This window comes from Thalassophryne amazonica, chromosome 12, assembly GCF_902500255.1.
Source record: "Thalassophryne amazonica chromosome 12, fThaAma1.1, whole genome shotgun sequence".
NCBI classification, from domain to species: domain Eukaryota; kingdom Metazoa; phylum Chordata; class Actinopteri; order Batrachoidiformes; family Batrachoididae; genus Thalassophryne; species Thalassophryne amazonica.
Genome location: NC_047114.1, coordinates 60,736,186 through 60,756,932, shown reverse-complemented (window position 1 = coordinate 60,756,932; position 20,747 = coordinate 60,736,186). Strand labels below are relative to the sequence as shown.

Here is a 20,747-nt window from a genome sequence, read left to right as displayed (position 1 = left end):
TTTAGGTAACCAGTACTGTTAATTAGTTTTATTTTATCAATATTTTTAGTATCATTGTTATTTAGCTTAAATATTGGTATTATTGTTACCTTATGTTATGTACTACCTTGTGTATTTTATCTCATCTTAATATAATTTGTCCTAATTATTGATTTGGTACTGCTTTTGTTGTGTTGTCTTGTTGTACTTTTAAGGGCCCCTTCACACATAGTACGATTCAGTACAACTTAGGGTGACTCATGGTAGAACAGCTCATATGAACGAACCACGAAAACATCGAGCCGACGGGCAGGCGTGCACAATGCCGCTGTGATGGCTTTGTGCACACGGGAACAATGTGACCACATCATGCAGTTGATGTGAAAATAAAATAAAAAATAAAAATGGACATGCCACCCACGGGATTTAAACCTACACTTTCCAAAAGCTCTGATTGCCAGTCAGAAATTTTACCACCGAGCTACGATCACTGTCCTGTAAAAGGTGCAGGAAAATGCCTGATATCAAGAAGGACATGAACGTTTTTTAAAAAATAAAACCACACACCATATAAAAACACCGAATTTTACTGAATCCCTCTTATCAAGCAGGCAATACAAGTATGGTCTGTCTGTTCCTCTGTAGATGACCCATGGTCACAGATGTACAGTCATGAAATGACATAAATGAGAAGCAGGGCGCATTCTTCTGTTGGCATGTCTAGCTGGCCCCGTGTGCATGTCCTGCCCGACACGTGTGTCTTGTGGACGGTGCACCCCAAGACAGACACCATCATGTGGAACAGAGCTCACGTGGGTGATGTGACATTCAGATCGCTCGCTGCGTGTTATGATCTGACCGTCCAGATCACCTGGGGTAGCCTGTCAATGTGCGTGGCATGCGTGCACTCACTGCAGCCCATTGCAACAGCAATATATGTTTTTATGTATGTTCACGTGAGAACAGCAAGCAGACACACGCGCATCACAGTGGGCAGTTGTTAGTTCATGTTCGTCCAAACATGGTACATGTTCCCCAGCAGTGATGTCCAGAACCACAGATCTCAGCAGCCCCTCCTGTGGGCAGCCGCACCCCCTGTGAGTTCAGCACACACACCAATGTGTCACTTTGTCTGTTTGCAAAGCCACACTCATGGGACACTTAGACAATTTTCACATCCAGCTTGACAATGATTGTCAGCTGACTGTTGTTGTTTTAACAGTGTGAATGGCCACACATTTTCTAAGCACCATGCAAGCGGTGTTAGATGTTTGTGTGTGTCCCCTGGAATTTGGCCGACACCTGCCGCGAGAGGGTGCACAGCGCACACTCTGTCTTCCAGCTGCTGGAGTCCGCAAATAGTTGCAGGAACAGGTGTATGATGCGTTAGAGGCAGCTATGATTTTACACATATCGCATATGATTCCTGCTTCATGCATACTTCATGCACAATTTGACCAAATTCGTAATTTGTGTGAAGGGGCCCTACCTTTTGCCGTACCACAATGGAAATAAGCATTGCTTGCTTTCTTGTGTTATGCGTGTATTTTAATGGGCAAATACGTATGTATTTTGTGCATTATTTTACTAAATAAATTCAACCAATCAATCTAATTCAGTATATTAACTATTGTAACTGTATTGGTGTTGACTTTAACTTCATGTGTGTGAACCTTTGGGTTTTCTGGTTAATTCCCAGACTCAAGGGAATTTAACATCTCAAATTCTCCACAGGGGTGAAAACCCATCTAGGTATTCAATTTTCACACATGGTCCAGACTTTAAACATGGTTTGAAATGAAAATGTAGCAATCTGTCTTTGTTACAAAAACACATTACAGACATGAATCACACACTCCAGCCACAAGAGAAAAGGAATGCTCAGTCACACTATCTGCATCACACGCACATCCACACACAGTGCATGTGTAAGACAGCTCATTCTCAGTTATTGTCAGAGTGAATAGTTTTTAACTTACCATAAGAAGTGCTGCAGACAAGGGGTCTCGATGTGGAGCTGTGGATCATGTACTTCCATTCATTCAAGGATTTGCAAGTGAGGTCCATCTCCAAGTCCTGCTGAAACAGCTTGACCTTATGTGCATGGTGCATGCACAGTGCCGACTCTTCACCACTGAACTCTACACTACGTGGAATGGGCGTCACTGCTGAGCGAACGAAGCCAAGCTGCTGCATTGTCGGCCATCTTGCTTCCCCCAAAAGTTGCAAACGCCACACAGTGGAATCAGGTCAATAGTATAGGGTGAAACTCACCAATTTCTGCAGAATTAAGCCCTTCATCGAGTTGTTATGTAATATTATTAAGCTCTGTTAAGGCCATTTATAAGACTTGTACACGCAGTGTAGTTTTTGATAGATTACTAAAGTAAATAGAAACAAAAACTTGTTAAATCTATGGACATTATAAGCTCTTGCAATGCAACACTATTTGAATACTTTCTATCATATTATACACTTGTGAACACGCACAAAGCCCCCCCACACACACACACATACACACATAATGTTCATTTGACACAACACACACACACACACACACACACACACACACACACACACACACACACACACACACACACACACACACACACACACACACACACACACACACACACACTCAAAACACCCCCCAAACAGTGCACATCAGCCACAATCAAACGCACAAATACTTTTTAATGTCGTGCACACATGCAGAAAGGCACACAAGTAATTGGTCAATCAGTTAAAGTAAATATTAGAATGTAGCCAAGTGGTTAATGCGCTTGGTTTCAATGCAGAAGGTTCCGGGTTCAAATCCCACCCCTGCCACATTTCTCCATGTAATGTGGAGTTGCGTCAGGAAGGGCATCCGGCGTAAAACCTGTGCCAGTTGAACATGCAGATCCACCTTGGATATGCTGTGGCGACCCCGAGTGCAAACAAGGGAGCAGCCGAAGGGACTTACTTTTTACTATTATAGTTTTGCAGAAGTAGGAACATTGCAACAAATCACAGTCACAGTTGATGTAAAGCAGTAAATCCATTCACACGTCACTGTAAATGCTATCAAATTGAAAATTAACTATGTGACAGCTTTAGTGTCTGAAACAACAAAATACACGTAGAGCAATGGCCCAATTTTAAGTGAGTAGTTTACAGTTGTTTACATTTCAAAACTTTACAGCCTCTGATTAACATATCTTGAAAAATACCTTTTTATGTATGTACAGTGCGTGTACGCACTATCATCATCAGATGAAGCAGCATCTTATTTGGATCCAATATAAAAAAATAGTATAGTAATATTATTTGATAATGCTCTATAGAAGTTGACATTTTCAAAGAAGCCAGACCAAGTTAGAGGCAGAAAATTTCTAAATGTATATTACATGTATTATATATATGTATTATATGTATGATCAAATATATGTATTACTATTATATTATATTACATATATTATGTTATATATTATAATATTATATATTATATTACTATTATATTATTACATATATTATATGTATTACTATATAATATATGAATTATATTATATGTATATTACTGAATACTGTATATTACTGAATCTGACCTGTCAACTTCATGGAAAACTCATAATAATAAAGTAAAACTAAAAATCAAGGTCGGGTTTGTTGATTTGAATGTTACATTACCTTTATCAATTAAATTCATTTTATTTCTTAGAGTGTAGTTGTCAGCGTCATGGCACAGTTTGATTAACAAACATGAAAGCGTATGGCTGGGACATACCTGTGAAATGTAAGTCCTCTCCCACGATTTTCACGAGTATCACGATTCATGCAATTATTTGTAGCGCAAGACCTATAAAACCTATAAAATTATTCATGGACTGGCACCTCCCTACCTAGCTGACCTAATTAAACCTTACGTACCGGCCCCGGCTTTACATTCTCAGGGTGCAGGACTACTTTGTGTCCCTAAGGTGAATAAGAAGTCTGTGGGTCACAGAGCTTTCTCTTATCGTGCCCCTGTTCTGTGGAATAATCTCCCTGTGTCAATAAAACAGTCAGATTCTGTGGAGACTTTCAAGTCCAGACTTAAGACGCACTTATTTTCCCTTTCATATGGCTAGCATACTGGTACAGTTTTGTTTTACGCTTTTTGCTCTTTTAATTCATTTATTAGTAATTGGAGCGGGCTGCGGCCTCAACTTTACCTAAATTCTGGGTCTTTTAGTAAAGTTTAGGGCTAGTGGCCGGCGATCACCTTAGTATTTCTCTGTTTTTCTTGTTGTTTAATGCTGGCAAATTATACAGTATTTTTTTGTCTTTCTGATGCCTGATTCTGTTTTTTTCTCTCTGTTTAAGGTGCAGCTCCATCCAGAGATGGGAGTTGTATTCGTGTTGGCGATCCTCCTGTCCTGTGCGCCAATAGCATTTCTTGTATATTCGTCCTCCTGTCCTGTGCGCCAATAGCATTTCTTGTATATTCGTCCGTGAATTGTTCTGTGAATTATTTCTGTAATTTATGTTTGTAGCATGCCCCAAGCAGAGGGTCACCCCTTTGAGTCTGGTCTGCTTGAGGTTTCTTCCTCAGAGGGAGTTTTTCCTTACCTATGTTGCTCTGGGGGTTGGTAAGGTTAGACCTTACCTGTGTGAAGCGCTTTGAAGCAACTCTGTTGTGATTTGACGCTATATAAATGAAAATAAATTGAAATTGAAATGAAATTGAAATTGAATTGAATTGAAGATGACATCTTGCGCTGCAAACAAAGCTAAATCAAATCAAACAAAGCTAAATCGGCGAATATTCTAAATTGTGCGTGTGCTATGAGTGTCTTTTTTTATATCGGCGTTCGAAGTTCTGGGGGACACAAGATGGTGTTTTCTGTACTTCCGCCGGGTTCATGCCTCAGCGGCCAGTCAAGGTGCAGCGATCAATTGGGCCCATTCCACGTAGTGTAGAGTTCAGTGCTCTTCATGCATAGCAGTGGGTGCAACAAGTGTTAATCCAGTTGTGTAACATCAGTCACAACACATCCATTGTTATGTATGTATTGCCTGGTGATTCTGCCTGAGCATATTATGGATGCTAATTGGAGTCCTTAGGTGAAACCCTCTTGGTTCTTCATGCAACATCTCAATAGCAATGTGCAATCACTTGGTGACAGGTGGCACTTTGATTTGTTGATTTTATGTTTTGCCCACAACACACCCATGACTAATAAGGTGACCTTATCATCCCTTTTGTGCCCAGCACTCTAGTCAGTCCTTTGATTTTTGCACTGTGCAATAAGCAGCGGATGTTGGACACTCCTTAAGTGGATTTGCACTACGAGTTATGGACCATGGACCATAGTCTGATGGGATATGACCAAATGACACAACACAGACAAGGTTTCAAAGTGCAGGCAGTGTGATCACCTGTTTTTTCTTCTGCATCATGTATTTGCTCGGCTGAAGGAGCATCATCTCGTACTAAATAATGCAGTGGTTACCAAAGTTTTTCAGCAGGGCCCCCTTTTTGTAGATGAGAATATTTTGAGCCTCAACACCGTTGTTAATGCGGTGTTGCCAGATGTAGCTGATGGTTTGTGTCCCAAAAGCTGTTAAACTGAAAAAAACTATAAAAGCATTCGTTAGTTTATACACACACACACACACATAGTGCATCCAGAAAGTATCCATAGCACTTCCACAGTGGAGAGAAGAGATGCTAATAAAATAGTACAAGATTGTACTGTAAGATCAAATCCATGTCAGACTGGAAGAATCATTATGGTCATTTGGGTAAGGTCCTTAAATAAATGTGCGCATATCTGAACACCATGTGTGCGAGAAACAATGTGGATATGGCAAAAAAAAAAAAAAAAAGTAAATTCCAGATCAATGTTATTAGCTCCTTTCTAGTTAAATCTTACAGATCCATGCTACCTTACACAACAACACAGTACATCAGTGAGTGGAATCTATTAATTCCACTCACTGATGTATTGTGTGCAAATTTTAAAGGATTTTACAAAGAAGAGAAGAGACTTGGCAGAGAAGGGCCAAATGAAAAAAGAGAATATATTCTCCTAAAGAACGAATTAAGAAAGCATTTATCAACCCGAGAGAGATAAAGGGCAATGAGGAAGAGAGGAAGAAATCAGAGTGGAGAAGAAAAGACCAAGAGAAGAAAATGTGGGAGGGGCTACATGAATGATAATATATGGGTGAGCTTTTGAGAAGGTGGAGGATGACAAATGGGTCTTGAGTGAGAGAGTATTATATTAAAAAGTAAATTGATATGCAAATGTGGAGCATGTGACTCTGGGAGGACAGGGAGAGCCTGTTGTTCTCGCTCAAGTGGAACGGTGGGGCGGGGGGTGTGAGGTGTTCACATCACACACCATTAATGTTGTGTGTGTTTTTTGTGATCACTGCAGGTGTGGACTGAAAGTTTGCATCATTTCCACGTATGTGTGTGTGTGTGTGTGTGTGTGTGTGTGTGTGTGTGTGTGTGTGTGTGTGTGTGTGTGTGTGTGTGTGTGTGTTTACTGTGTGAAACAGCAGTGTGTAGATGGTAAAACGGTTTTCACTGCAGCAGGGGTATTAAACTCAAATGATCTGGGTGCGAAATGGGATGGTTATTGTCTCTTATTAACGACACTTGAGCACACAGTAAAAAACTGAATTTATTTATTTTTTTAGTAATGCTGAGATGAGTTCATTTCATCAGCATCCTTCGTGCTGCTGAGAGGTATTTTTAAAAGTAGATTCCCCAAAGAGCAGAGACAATTCTGTCACATGCAACTTCATAACCATCTGTATAAATGGCCCTTTACTTGATAATAGTATATCAGGTTGAAGTATGGTGATGTAGAGCAGTGACCACCAAAAATTTTTAGAAGACAAGATCACTTTTCATGTCAGACCTAAAGCTACAGTGTGCAGGATGTAGGTGCGCTTATAAGCAATAATTGAATATTACATTGTTAACTACCTATCTGTTCATTAGTGTATAATCTATCTGCCACAATGAATCAATGTGTTTTCATGAGCTTAGAATGAGCCCTTCATGTCTTTTTGGGAGTGGGCCCCCACACGGAGGCTACCATGCTGCACCACCACATTAATACAGTAGCTCAAATTTTTGCATTTTGCAGTGCAGTTGGAAGACAAGGAAAAAAGAGGAAAAGCAGGAAAAAAAAAAATGATTCAGTGGTTGCTCCTCTGTAAAGTGTCTACTGGTTGCTGGTGCAAGCTAACAAAATTGAAAACCCTAATTTTTGTGAAATGGATGATCATATATTGCTTATCACAAGAAAAGGCAATGGAGTATGAGTTCCCATCACCAAGGAAGCAAAAACACAAAGAGAAGGACGTGGTTCCCTTGCATTTCTGTGGAGCCCAGGACGTGGTTCCGTTGCATTTCTGTGGAGCCCAGGATGTTGTTCCGTTGCATTTCTGTGGAGCTCAGGACGTGGTTCCGTTGCATTTCTGTGGAGCTCAGGACGTTGTTCCGTTGCATTTCTGTGGAGCTCAGGACGTGGTTCCGTTGCATTTCTGTGGAGCTCAGGACGTGGTTCCGTTGCATTTCTGTGGAGTCCAGGACGTGGTTCCGTTGCATTTCTGTGGAGCCCAGGACGTGGTTCCCTTGCATTTCTGTGGAGTCCAGGACGTGGTTCCGTTGCATTTCTGTGGAGCCCAGGACCTTGTTCCTTTGCATTTTTGTGGAGCCAATGACGTTGTTCCCTTGCATTTTTGTGGAGCCAATGACATTTTTCCCTTGCATTTCTGTGGAGCCAATGATGTATATGCAGTAACATCACCAGGAGGCTTTCCAAAAGTGCCCTAGTTAGGATGTTTTACTACGTGTATGCTAAGTCCAGCATGTTACATCGTCATATCACACTCCACACTGATTACATACATCATCAATCCGGGCACTATGTCTCATTTTATTTTTATATGCCAATTTGTCATGGTTACAGACCATGTATATTTGGAAAGCATATCATAAAAAGTGAGAACAGGGCTTAAAAATAAGGGCAACCTCCCATTTCCAATTTTAATACCAGATTGTGTAAATTTTGGGCACAAAAAGTCGACACCCAATCGGGGCCTGAAAACAGTTGTAATCGGTGATAAAACCAGCATTGTAGAACATTTTTAGCAATCAGGAAACTTTGTGACATCACATTACATCATGATCCACAAAACATGAATAGTCAAATGAACATGAATAGTCAGATTTAACAGGTACTGACCAGGGGCCTGTACTATGAAGCGGGATTAACTTACTCAGATGTAACCCAGGGTCAACCTCCTAAACCGGGGTTGACAAAACCTGGTTTCCAAGTGGTGTTAATCGGTACTATGACGCTGAATTAGATGTTGATTTGTTGAACCTGTGTTAACTTAATTGGAGTTTGTGCGCGTTCACATAAAAGGGGCGGGTTGCAGCACATGTCACCATTTTTCAATGATGGCGCGGTCACCTTACTTTACCGAAGAAGAATGCACGATTATTATGCGGAGCTACGAGGAATGTAAATTAACGTTAAGGGGGAAATCGAACACATCGTCTGCCAATAAAGCAAGACAGGCTTGTTGGTAACGTATTGCTGATCGGGTAAATGCGTACGTACAATTCAATTGTTCTCCAAATGATTAACCTGTGGAATGTCTAATATGTGTAAAAAAATGACCCTCTTTCATTAATTACGCCTAGATGCAACACGATTCAGAAGTGGGCGTAGGCCTACTAATACAATAAATGTTAGGTTAATTTAATGTTTCCTAAATAGGCTACATTGACTGTGTGATTGCTATTCCTAATCCTGTCAATATTTCAGATGCAATAGCAGTGCCAAACGCACCTGGCAGCAGGTGAAGATGAAATATAAAAACATCCTTCAGAACGGTAGGTTTATATTCATAGCTTGATAAGCCCCACTTCGCCTAATTAATGGACATGCATTAGACCTATTGATATTAGTAATTACCCGCGATTGCATAAAACCCTTCTTTGATTTGCATTGCGGATAAATGGCCAGGGAAAACGACAAATGCATCCAACAGTTTAGATAGAGCAAGTACTACCTTGCGAATCATACGACATACAGTATTCTTGCTCAGATGTTCAGCATCACCGATGGAATACATAAATTGTCCACTGGCAAAATAGGCACAAGGCACATTATCTGCTCGATCGTCGGGGGATTGCTACACTGTAAAAAATGACTTTTTTGTACAGGAAAACGCTGGCAGCTGTGGTTAGCAGGGAATTCCTGTAAAACATACAGCAGCACAGTAGATAACATTACAGACATAATATGTATATGGATTTACAGTGAATGAACCACGGCTGACTCACATTAAAAGAACTGTTAAATCTACAAACAAGAGCTCTCTTTTTTGTACATTTAACTGCTGTATTTTTTTTACAGCATTTCCCTGGTAACCACAGCTGCCAGTGTTATCCTGTAAAAACAACAGTCTTTTTTTTACAGTGTATGATGGGTGATGTTACAGACTTCTGGCCCGATCATCTGACAAAGATAACGAATTCCCTCGGCTGAGAATCTATATCTTTCATAGAGAATATCATCCGGGTATGTCAGCGGATTCTGGTGGTCTTTAAAAACCCTCGCCCTGCGAAGAGAGCCCCTCACAATTTGTGCTTCAATATCAAACGGATCATCCAGGTAGGCCAGCATTGTCTTCGGAGTGATTGAAGGTGGATGGACGGTACTTATAAAGGGAGTGGTTAAGACCTCAAGCTAACCGAGAACATAACAAGCTCGGAGCAGGTTTGGCGCACAGCATAAATTGCCATGGCAGCATACCTCGATCAAAACCTATCCACCTTTCGTAGTACGGGTTAACCGGGAAGTTACTCCACACATCATCAACTTACTCCCGAAGTTACCCTGATAAGCCAGTAACCCCGCTTCGTAGTACAGGCCCCAGGTGTATTCTCGTGTAAACGTAGGGGAAAGTGTAAAATATGCAGTAATCAGGACCTACCATTCTCTGAGAAGAAGCCTCTTTCTGGTCCTCCTCCGCACCATGAAACCCATGAAAAGCTGTCATGTTCCTCAACAGAAGACAATTTTGAGAGTTTAACGGACATTTTTGCTTTTTCAAAAAGTGTGGAGAAAAACACAATGCACTTTGTACATGCATTAACACATGCACAAAAACAATGGGACTCATATGTCCTTAGGTGTATTTGGCAGTCTTGAGTTACACTTGTATGTAAGTGGATATTTAATAGTAGGTCATTTGAATTTTGTCTATTATTTAAAAAGGGCTGCCTGATTTCTTTAATTTTGAAACCTGGATGGACAAAAATCAGCAGTGGGAGACTACCTTAAAGGTCGAGATCAATGTATCATCCTCAGAGTAAGATCTGCACTTTCTGATTTTGCTCACAATTCTGCTGTAGACCTCAGAAGAAAAAAATGTATTACAAACTGAAAATGTCTCATAACCTATTAAAAAACTGGACATTACTTTGCACCATATGTATTTAACTCATATTGTAACACCTACATTTTTAAAAAATAAAAAATTGGGTCATTTGCACTTTAGTATACTTCATTATTGTCCTAGCGCAATTATCACATGACAGAAAGTCTGGCAAGTCAAGCAGTCAGGAAACAGCCAAATAACTTATTTGATAACATAAAAGTGGTGAATAATTGTGTTGTTTTCCGCCAGGAAGGTGTTGTTGCTGCTCTGACCTACGGAATGGAGACTTCTGGCTGATTCTGAAACTCTAACATTAGTTACAGTGCAGTGCATTATAATTGAAAAGTAGAAAAATCTGAGCACATTGACTCGTGACTATAAGCTTGAAATCTAGATAAAACATTAGTTCTCTCCAGTGGTGAGCACAGATAACCAAAAAATTAACTTCAGTAACAGATAATCAGATAGCTTAGAAGTTATCTTTGATAAAGATAAACCGATAAACCACCCAAAAATGTATCGGACGTTACAGATAACCGATAGATTCTAGTATTGTCTCTGGTACACTTGCAACAACTAACAAGCTGATTTTGAGTTTTAACACCACGATCGCTTTTAGAAGCATCAAAAGCGATAACAGACCCAAACAATGAGTCAGCACTTCTGGTGTTGAGCGTCCTGTCCCCTGTTGGATGCTCCTGTTGACTACATGGCTTCCAGCACAGACGCAAGCTGAGAAGGGCTATGAAGCTCACCTCTCTGCTCAATCACAATGATGCCGTCAGGCGGAGGAGGTCTTGGAAAATAAAGCAATGCTGAGTTATGGTTTCGTGTATAAATAAAATGAATGCTGATAGAATAACGGACAATTCTGTCATTTGTACAAAGTTAAAATATAACATATATCTTTTAATGTTGAATAATGCACCAATTCTGAAGTTTTGTAACAAACACAGACAGCTCACAAAGGATTCTGGGTAAAATGTGCCTCAGCTAACACTGATTGGTTTGACTCATACATTACGTAAACCAACACGTTAATGTGAGGTGTGTCGTGTGTTGGTGTTTACAGATAAATGTGCTTTTGTAAAATATTCCATTTTTTTATTTGTTACAAAAAAGGCATTTTCAAAAAAAAAGCCAAGTTGTAATTAGATAACCGTCTGATATAACCTGTGTCAAAAATAAATAATAGAACACTGTCATGATCTACTCGTGCCAGACGTTCAGTACTTTTTTGGACCGAGTTTCAGGTGTGTAGTATACATGGAGTAACAAGCTGCATTTAACATCTTATGACCACCTCCTGATGGCCGATCGTATGGTTGAATGAAAATTAAACTTGTTTGATATTATTCTGGTTAGCCGGCGTGAGGGTATCCTGCTGCTGACGAGCTACAAGCATCCAACCTCTTGCACTGTGCATGTGCAAACACTGCAGACCTGTCTTGTAATGTTTTTTTTTTTGTTGTTTTGTTTTTAAACTTTGATGTCTCCCATTGAGAGTTTTTGTAAATTAAGTTTGAAAAAAAAAGCTTACATTTTGCTTCTGGAAACACGAGTCTGACATGTGGTTTTTGAATGTACAATGTGTGTGAGAACATAAATCGGGCGCTCTGAACTTTTACACCGTGCGGTTCTGTGGTACAGTTTGAGCTGGAATCGAGTACAGTGATTAAAAATATCATACAGTGTCTGCCCAGCTTCAGGAGGAATACTGCCATGAACACTACTGGCCAGTAGATGGCAGTAGAGACAGTGAAAACTTGCCAAAACAAAATTCCGGATAATCTGTGTCTGCTACATTTAAGATGCGTGGAATTTAACAAACACAATAACAATATCTATAAACCCAGAGAATATATTCACGAGAGTTTTAGGCACTAGAGTTTAATGGTGTTGTCCGTGGAGCCTGAAGAGTGTTTGAAATGCATTTCTCATGTCGCGAACGTAAGGAGATTACTCTATCCTACCCATAATGCACTGCTGGGCACAGCATGTGCTCACTAAAACCTTAGTTTAAAAATTAGTGCATTACTTTAAAACTAAAACATATATCTGATATTTTCACTTTATAAAACTTCAGACGTGACAGTAATTTTGTGTGTGTGTGTGTGTGTGTGTGTGTGTGTGTGTGTGTGTGTGTGTGTGTGTGTGTGAGAGAGACCAGTTCTCTTTTGCCTGCAGAGGATAGAGCAGCTTCTCCTAGAAGCAGCTCTCTTCTGTTTGCAGAGTGTAGAACGACACATCTGTTATGAAACTTTTAACAGGTAGGTGCTCAACTGATTTTAAATTTTAAAAATGTTTGTCGCTGTTCAGCTTTGTTTACTACGTTATTGGTCTAAAAATTATCGGACAAAAATTTATTGGAAGATAATTAGTCAATTAGATATTAGAAGATAATAGTTTTTAAAGTTTTCTAAAAAGATAATCCGATAATGAAAATATTATCTTTGATAATTATCTGTTATCGGATTATCGGAACGGTGCCCACCACTGGTTCTTTCAATGTTTGATCAGCTCCATCCTTTGACCACACAATGGCTTCTTTCTCTGTGTAGACCTGAAGTTGTCCAACTAAGGATATCCAATGTAATATTTAAACCAAATCAATATGCACATCTTAAAATTCTGAGTTATTACTGGAAAAAAAAGATATGAAAAAGAAACAAAAAGAACCAACCTTTGCAATCTGTACAGCCGCTCTTTGGGTATCTGCTTCTGGTAAGTCATTTTCTGTTCAATTAATTACATTAAAGTCTGACATTGATGGAAAAATTGTTGATCATGCTGCTTTCACATGCATGGCACACAGCCAGTACTTTTGTCACTTCGGTAAGTTAATACTGAAAGCAGCATAAATCAGCTGCTAGTAGCGTGGTTTTAGTAACGCTGCTTAATCATACAGTTCAATCTCAAGAGCTTATAAACGTTCATCAGTACCTATGGCCTCAAAAGTCCAATCAATTCCTGTGGCAGAGCCTTCATTAGATGAATTACAGATCACCTGCATGGGCTGGTACGTATTTAAAAAAATGCAGATTTCAGACACAGATGTGAGGGGAAAGCTGGCGCCATGTCAGATTTTGTGCCATGTTTAACACTGCAGCGCTAATGATTCATGACACTTCTAACTGGAGAGGAGAAATGAGTCGCTCTGTAATTACTATGGAAATGTGTTCATTTCCCATCAGACACACACACACACACACACACACACACACACACACACACACACACAGTCACACAAGCAGCCATGCAACTATGGAGATCCAGCAGTGATGGGGGTGCGTTTCAACAATGTGTTTTGCAGATTTTGTGTGTGTGTGTGTGTGTGTGTGTGTGTGTGTGTGTGTGTGTGTGTGTGTGTGTGTGTGTGTGTGTGTGTGTGTGTGTGTGTGTGTGTGTGTGTGTGTGTCACAGTTGGAGCAGAGGTGTGACCTGTGTCCCCGTCTCCCATATGCTCTAAACACACGCCCCAAAGCACTGTGCGTGTGTCACGGGGATAATGATGGTCCCTAGGTGCCGTGCTGGGTTAAGCCCAGCTGATAACCAGGTTGGGCCCACAGCTCCCCTTTCATAAGATCATTAGACCCCCCCACACACACACACATTCGTATTTACCCGAAATATCACCAACCAGTGTGTGTGCATCCCAAACCAGTCTATTGATGTCTGGGCTTTAAGCATTTAAGCAGCTGTGTAAAACCTAAACATGGGCTAAATGCCAAACGGCTGAGATCCCACTTCTGTCTCTTTGTGTTTCATTCCTTGTCATATTGCAAGTCTGATTTTCCCTCTTTTATTATCAAAACTGTATGGTTCAAGGTTCAAGGTTTCTTTATTGTCCCCGTGGGGCAATTTGTTTGCAGCAGTAATTAAAAACTCAAACAAACACAACAACAGTACAACTAAAACATTTACAAATGTGCATTGAGACAGCGAATAGCATTTGGAATCAGGGACTCTTTAAACCTGTTAGTTCTACACCAAGGGACAACATAACGACGGCCAGATGGGAGCAGTGAAAACTCATGCCAAAGAGGATGAGAAGGGTCAGCTATAATAGCTTAGCTTTTTTAAGACATCTGACCTTAAAAATTTCATTAAGATCATTAAGTGAGCCTCTGGTGATTTTACAGCACACCTTCACAATGTCCATAAGACGATTTCGCTGCTTGATGGATAAACAATAAAACCAACAAATGTAAGAAAAGGTTAAAACAGATTTGATAAAACATGAATAAAATATTTTCATGAAGGAAGTGTCTACATGAAAGTTCCGAAGCTTCCATAAAAAAATACATGCGCTGGTTGGCTTTTTTACAAACTGCATCCACTTGGGGCTCAAAGCACAGTTTATCATCAATGATGGTCCCCAAGTATTTGTACTCTTGGACCCGCTTTACACACTGGTCATTTATGAGAGCTGGAGGGAGAACAGAAAGTGACCTGCCAAAATTAATAACCATTTCTTTGGTTTTGGTCACATTGATATCTAAAAAGGATGTGTTGCACCAGTCAATAAAATCTGATAAAATAGGACCATGCTTGAGGTCTTCCTGATTTAAAAGTGACACAATGACAGAGTCGTCAGCAAATTTAACAATGTGACGATTGATGTATTTACTCTGACAGTCATTGGTGTATAAAACAAATAAAAGAGGAGACAGAACACATCCCTGTGGTGCTCCGGTGGAGGAGAAAAGAACATCTGACAGCTGCCCTTTCACCCTAACGCGCTGGGATCGCCCAGTTAAAAAGTCCAGAAGCCAGCTAACAGTGCTCGGTTCAAAGTCAAAAAGGTTCATTAGTTTATCTGCCAACACATGAGGCTGAATGGAGTTAAATGCAGAGGAAAAATCTACAAAAAGTAAACGAACCAAAGATTTTGCTCCATCCAAGTGCTTGAAAACCAAATGTAAACCATGCATGTGACATGTATTTGGATGTATTGTTTTTGGTCCTGTGTGTCTTCCGGCTCATACACTGTGGAATGCTTGCATGAACTGGATGGTGAGTCGGGTTGTTGAAACTAGCGATTTATGTGTTTTTTGGTGAAGAAAGGTTTTCTGACCTTGATTTTGCAGACGATGAGCTTTGGAGAATCAGTAAATGCCCTGATTGCAACACTTGATGAGCTAAGTAAGAAAGTGGAGATTCCGTCAAACCCTCATTGGCGCTGTGAAAACATATGACGGGAGAGGAAGGAGTGAAAACATAAAAAGTGACAAGTCAGAGCTTGTGCAGTCTCAGTCATTTAGCAGACGCACGTCAGGCTACAGGAAAGGTTTGCAGGCTGTGAGCCTGATCTAAAGCTGGGATGCACTGTTCGAGTTTTGGCCCTTTTTCTGCCGATTTTTCACTCATGCAAGAATTTTTTTGGATCGCACCGAGTTTCAGCTTAATTGTGCATCCTGCATCATATAGTTATGCATGGAGTAACGAGCTGCGTTTAACCTCTCATGACTACTTCCCGATCGGCAATCGTATGCTCAGATGAAAATCAAACCTGTTTGATATTCTGGTCAGCCGTCGTGAAGTTGTCCCGCTGTTGAAGCAGAGCTACAAGCGTCTCGCACTGTGCATGTGCAAACACCAGAGAGAGCATAAACAGTGACCATCTCTTTGGGAGAGCAGCTTCTGTTTCTTTTTTCCCCATTATTCTTCAACTTAAAGTCTTGTATTTTTTTTTTACTTTGTCTCCCATCAAGAGTTTTTGTAAAAATAAGAAATGTAAATAAAGTTTGAAAAAAAGAAAAAAAAAGCTTCTGTTTACAATTTGCTTCTGGAAACACGAGTCCGACGTGTGGTTTTTGAACGTACAATGTCAGTAGTCAGATCGCATCAGAGCATCGGGCCGTATAGTGTGAGAACATAAATTGTGCGCTCTGAACTTTTACACCATGCGGTTTTGTTGCACAGTTTGAGCTGGAGCCGAGTACAACAATTGAAAATATCGTACAGTGTCTGCACAGCTTAAAACGGTTGTCTCTGGATCGTCACACCAAGGGATATGTGTGAACTTTAACACCATATTACAGCGCAGGCAGCATTTTGTTAATAATCACCTGACTTGAATAAAGGCCTGCCTTGTTTAGGTGCCATGTCTGAGCACGGTTTGAAAACAATAAACAGCCAGTCTTCTAAACACATATATATGGCACTCACTTTCCTCGAATCGGCGAGTGTCAGTGCCCAACTTCATTTCGTACCTTGGTTACTGGGCACGTCGAGATTGCTCTGTCCGGTATATGCAAGAGGTTTTTAATAGAAATGCATTGGATTGGACGGGACATTTTGTCCCATGTCAGTGAAAATCTGTTATACAAAGTCCGTTATATATGGTGTTTATTACATGGGAAACTATGCAGAAGTATTGGGACTTTTGCTTTTGTCCAGTGAGTGACAATATCTGGTTTATACAATGACAGTTTAGATGGGCTTTACTGTGTGTACATACATTATATATGTATATATATATATGTGTGTGTGTGTGTGAGGTGGTGTTGTATTAATACTTAAGAATAGATGAATATGTGTTGACTTTGATATTCTGGTCACTCTAGGTGAGATATCTGAAAATAAAATATTCATTCATTCATTCATTCAGGGTATGGACATTAACCTTGATCAAGGCTAAGATCCAGGCTTTCAGTAATGTCCTGGTTGGGGCGGGCAGTCATTGTGATCCTTTGGTGATGAGGAAGATGACCTCTTGGTCGATTCCCAGACAGGATGGCAGACACAGATAAGTGAACAGGCCCAGTCTTGATGTGCACAGTTTCTGACAGACACTGGTGCACATTGGTGCTGCGGGAAGTTTCTGCCAGTCAGGCTCTTGCGCTCTCTCCTTCCTCTTCTCCTCTGTTATTCATCCCCATTTTAAAAATCCATTAATTGCATAATATCATGGTGCAAAGAGTGAAAAATACAGTGGTACTAATTTTCGTTTAACTTGCCCGTATCTGTATCCATGTTGGATTTGGTTTTACGTGGGACCAGTGCAGGCTCCCAGACTTCACCTGACCTGTATGTCCATGTTTCAATATGAGGCAAAGATTTTTGCTCTGATTTGAGCTCAGATTAGTACAATCTTTGAGGATTATTGATTTACATTTGGCAAAAAAATCAGTTACAAGTCAGTGTCACAAGGTTCTGTCTTCATATATCTCTAGGTCTATATTTCATCTGATATCAGAGTACCTGCTCCAGAATTTCAGATGTGGTTTGTTCTCTACATACAGTGGTGTTCAGAATAATAGTAGTGCTATGTGACTAAAAAGATTAATCCACGTTTTGAGTATATTTCTTATTGTTACATGGGAAACAAGGTACCAGTAGATTCAGTAGATTCTCACAAATCCAACAAGACCAAGCATTCATGATATGCACACTCTTAAGGCTATGAAATTGGGCTATTAGTAAAAAAAGTAGAAAAGGGGGTGTTCACAATAATAGTAGCATCTGCTGTTGACGCTATAAACTCAAAACTATCATGTTCAAACTGCTTTTTTAGCAATCCTGTGAATCACTAAACTAGTATTTAGTTGTATAACCACAGTTTTTCATGATTTGTTCACATCTGCGAGGCATTAATTTTGTTGGTTTGGAACCAAGATTTTGCTGGTTTACTAGTGTGCTTGGGGTCATTGTCTTGTTGAAACACCCATTTTAGGGCATGTCCTCTTCAGCATAAGGCAACATGACCTCTTCAAGTATTGTGACATATCCAAACTGATCCATGATACCTGGTATGCGATATATAGGCCCAACACCATAGTAGGAGAAACATGCCCATATCATGATGCTTGCACCACCATGTTTCACTGTCTTCACTGTGAACTGTGGCTTGAATTCAGAGTTTGGGGGTCGTCTCACAAACTGTCTGTGGCCCTTGGACCCAAAAAGAACAATTTTACTGTCATCAGTCCACAAAATATTCCTCCATTTCTCTTTAGGCCAGTTGATGTGTTCTTTGGCAAATTGTAACCTCTTCAGCATGTCTTTTATTTAACAGAGGGACTTTGCGGGAGATTCTTGCAAATAAATTAGCTTCACACAGGCGTCTTCCAACAGTCACAGCACTTACAGGTAACTCCAGACTGTCTTTGATCATCCTGGAGCTGATCAATGGGTGAGCCTTTGCCATTCTGGTTATTCTTCTATCCATTTTGATGGTTGTTTTCCATTTTTTTCCATGCGTCTCTTTTTTTTTTGTTCATTTAAAAGCATTGGAGATCATTGTAGATGAAGAGCCTATAATTTTTTGCACCTGCGTATACGTTTTCCCCTCTCCAATCAAGTTTTTAATCAAACTACGCTGTTCTTCTGAACAATGTCTTGAACATCCCATTTTTCTCAGGCTTTCAAAGAGAAAAGCATGTTCAACAGGTGCTGGCTTCATCCTTACATAGGGGACACTTGATTCACACCTGTTTGTTCCACAAAATTGACGAACTCACTGAGTGAATGCCACACTACTATTATTGTGAACACCCCCTTTTCTACTTTTTTTTTTACTAATAGCCCAGTTTCATAGCCTTAAGTGTGTGCATATCATGAATGCTTGGTCTTGTTGGATTTGTGAGAATCTACTGACTCTACTGGTAACTTGTTTCCCATGTAACAATAAGAAATATACTCAAAACCTGGATTAATCTTTTTAGTCACATAGCACTACTATTATTCTGAACACTACTGTACATACAATTTAAAGTTTCCAATCCACCTAACCTGCATGTCTTTGGATGTGAGAGAACATGCAAAAGCCACACAGAAAGGACATAGGTGGGAATCGATCCCATAACCTTCTTGCTGTGAGACAACAGTGCCAACACATTTAGAATCTTGTTATATGCAAGTGCACTTTTCCTTTTAAGTTTTTGTCCTAAAAAGTATTAAAGGAGCAGTAAATCTCAGGTGTGACCCATTATGATGATTAAAATAGTGGTTAGAATATGTTTAAAAGTGAACGCTAAAGGCCACCTGGAGGTGGAATCTCACCGACTCACTTTCTTTTTGGAGGTTTGCTTTTTCAATCAATCACATGCAAACACAAGCGATCAAAATTAACACAAAAATCTTTGACCAACAGGGAACATCGTCCAAAATGTAACTCATATCTATGATATATTTATGGAAATGCATGAGTACGTATATCTCCAGCTGTCACATTCATAATATCAGACATGTAGTTAAATCGATTCTGCAGTAAGTACATGTGCTCAGACTCCAAGTAGTGTTAAATCAACTCTCTCAGTGTTATATCAATGCTATTATACTATAAATGCACTCTAGTGGAATTGACCAACTTCATCTAACACCATGACCACTACCTTGACATTTTATAATAATAGATATACTGCAAATGGCTGTGCGACTCTTTTTGCTGTAAATGGGCTTGGGTTAGTAATCTGAGCATAAATTTCTTATGTTCATTAGTTATTAGTGTGTTTGGGGCATAACCTGAATTAACACTATCAGAGTGTCATCCGTTATCTCCTTTAAAACCCGTGGTGCACCAGGTACACAGTGCTCTGTTATTGAGAAATTTATCAGACTTGCATCAACCTACTGGAGTTCACCAGCAGACAGCAACCACCAAAGCTCCCCGAGGTGAAGCAGTGATGCAGCAAAGTGGAGGTTTATGGTTTCCATATTTAATTATATTTAATGGTTGTTTTGAATTAAGTTTAACTGTATGCCCTGTGGGCAGCACAGTGGCTTAGTAGTTAACACTGTTGCCTCACAGCAAGAAGGTCATGGGATCAATTCCCACCTGTGGCCTTTCTGTGTGGAGCTTGCATGTTCTCCCGTCTTTGTGTGGGTTTCCTCTGGGTGCTCCGGCTTCCTCCCACATTCAAAGGCATGTAGGTTAGGTGGATTGGAAACTTGAAATTGTCCGTAGGTGTGCATGTGGGTGTGAATGTGTTTGTTTGTCTATATGGGGCCCTGTGACAGACTGGTGTCCTTTCCAGGGTGTACCTCATGCCCTGTAACTGCTGGGATAGGCTCCAGCCTCCCAGCCACCCTTAATTTGAGTCAGTGGTTGAAGATGAGTGAGTGAACTTATGCCCTATGATAGATTGGCATCCTGTCTAAGGTGTACCCTGCTTCTCACCCTGTGACTGCTGGGATGGGTGCCAGACCCCTGTGACCCTTGATTGAAGTAAGGGAGTATAGAAAATGAATGAATGAAAAATTAATGTATGTCTATGGAGGGGTGTACATGTGTTATGAATCCGCTTATGTGAGGGGCATCTGTGTGGAAGCTTCGAGTCAAGATTTTTGCTCATCTGTGGCGCAATCGTTTTCTGCCAGGCCATAGC

At 40.2% G+C, this 20,747-nt stretch overlaps 1 protein-coding gene across 2 annotated transcripts in view; it reads left to right on the top strand.

The window, feature by feature from the left end:
- Positions 1–20,747, top strand: part of epha4b (eph receptor A4b) — a 297,581-nt gene that overhangs the window by 204,530 nt on the left and 72,304 nt on the right. The gene's annotated exons all lie outside the window — the stretch shown is intronic.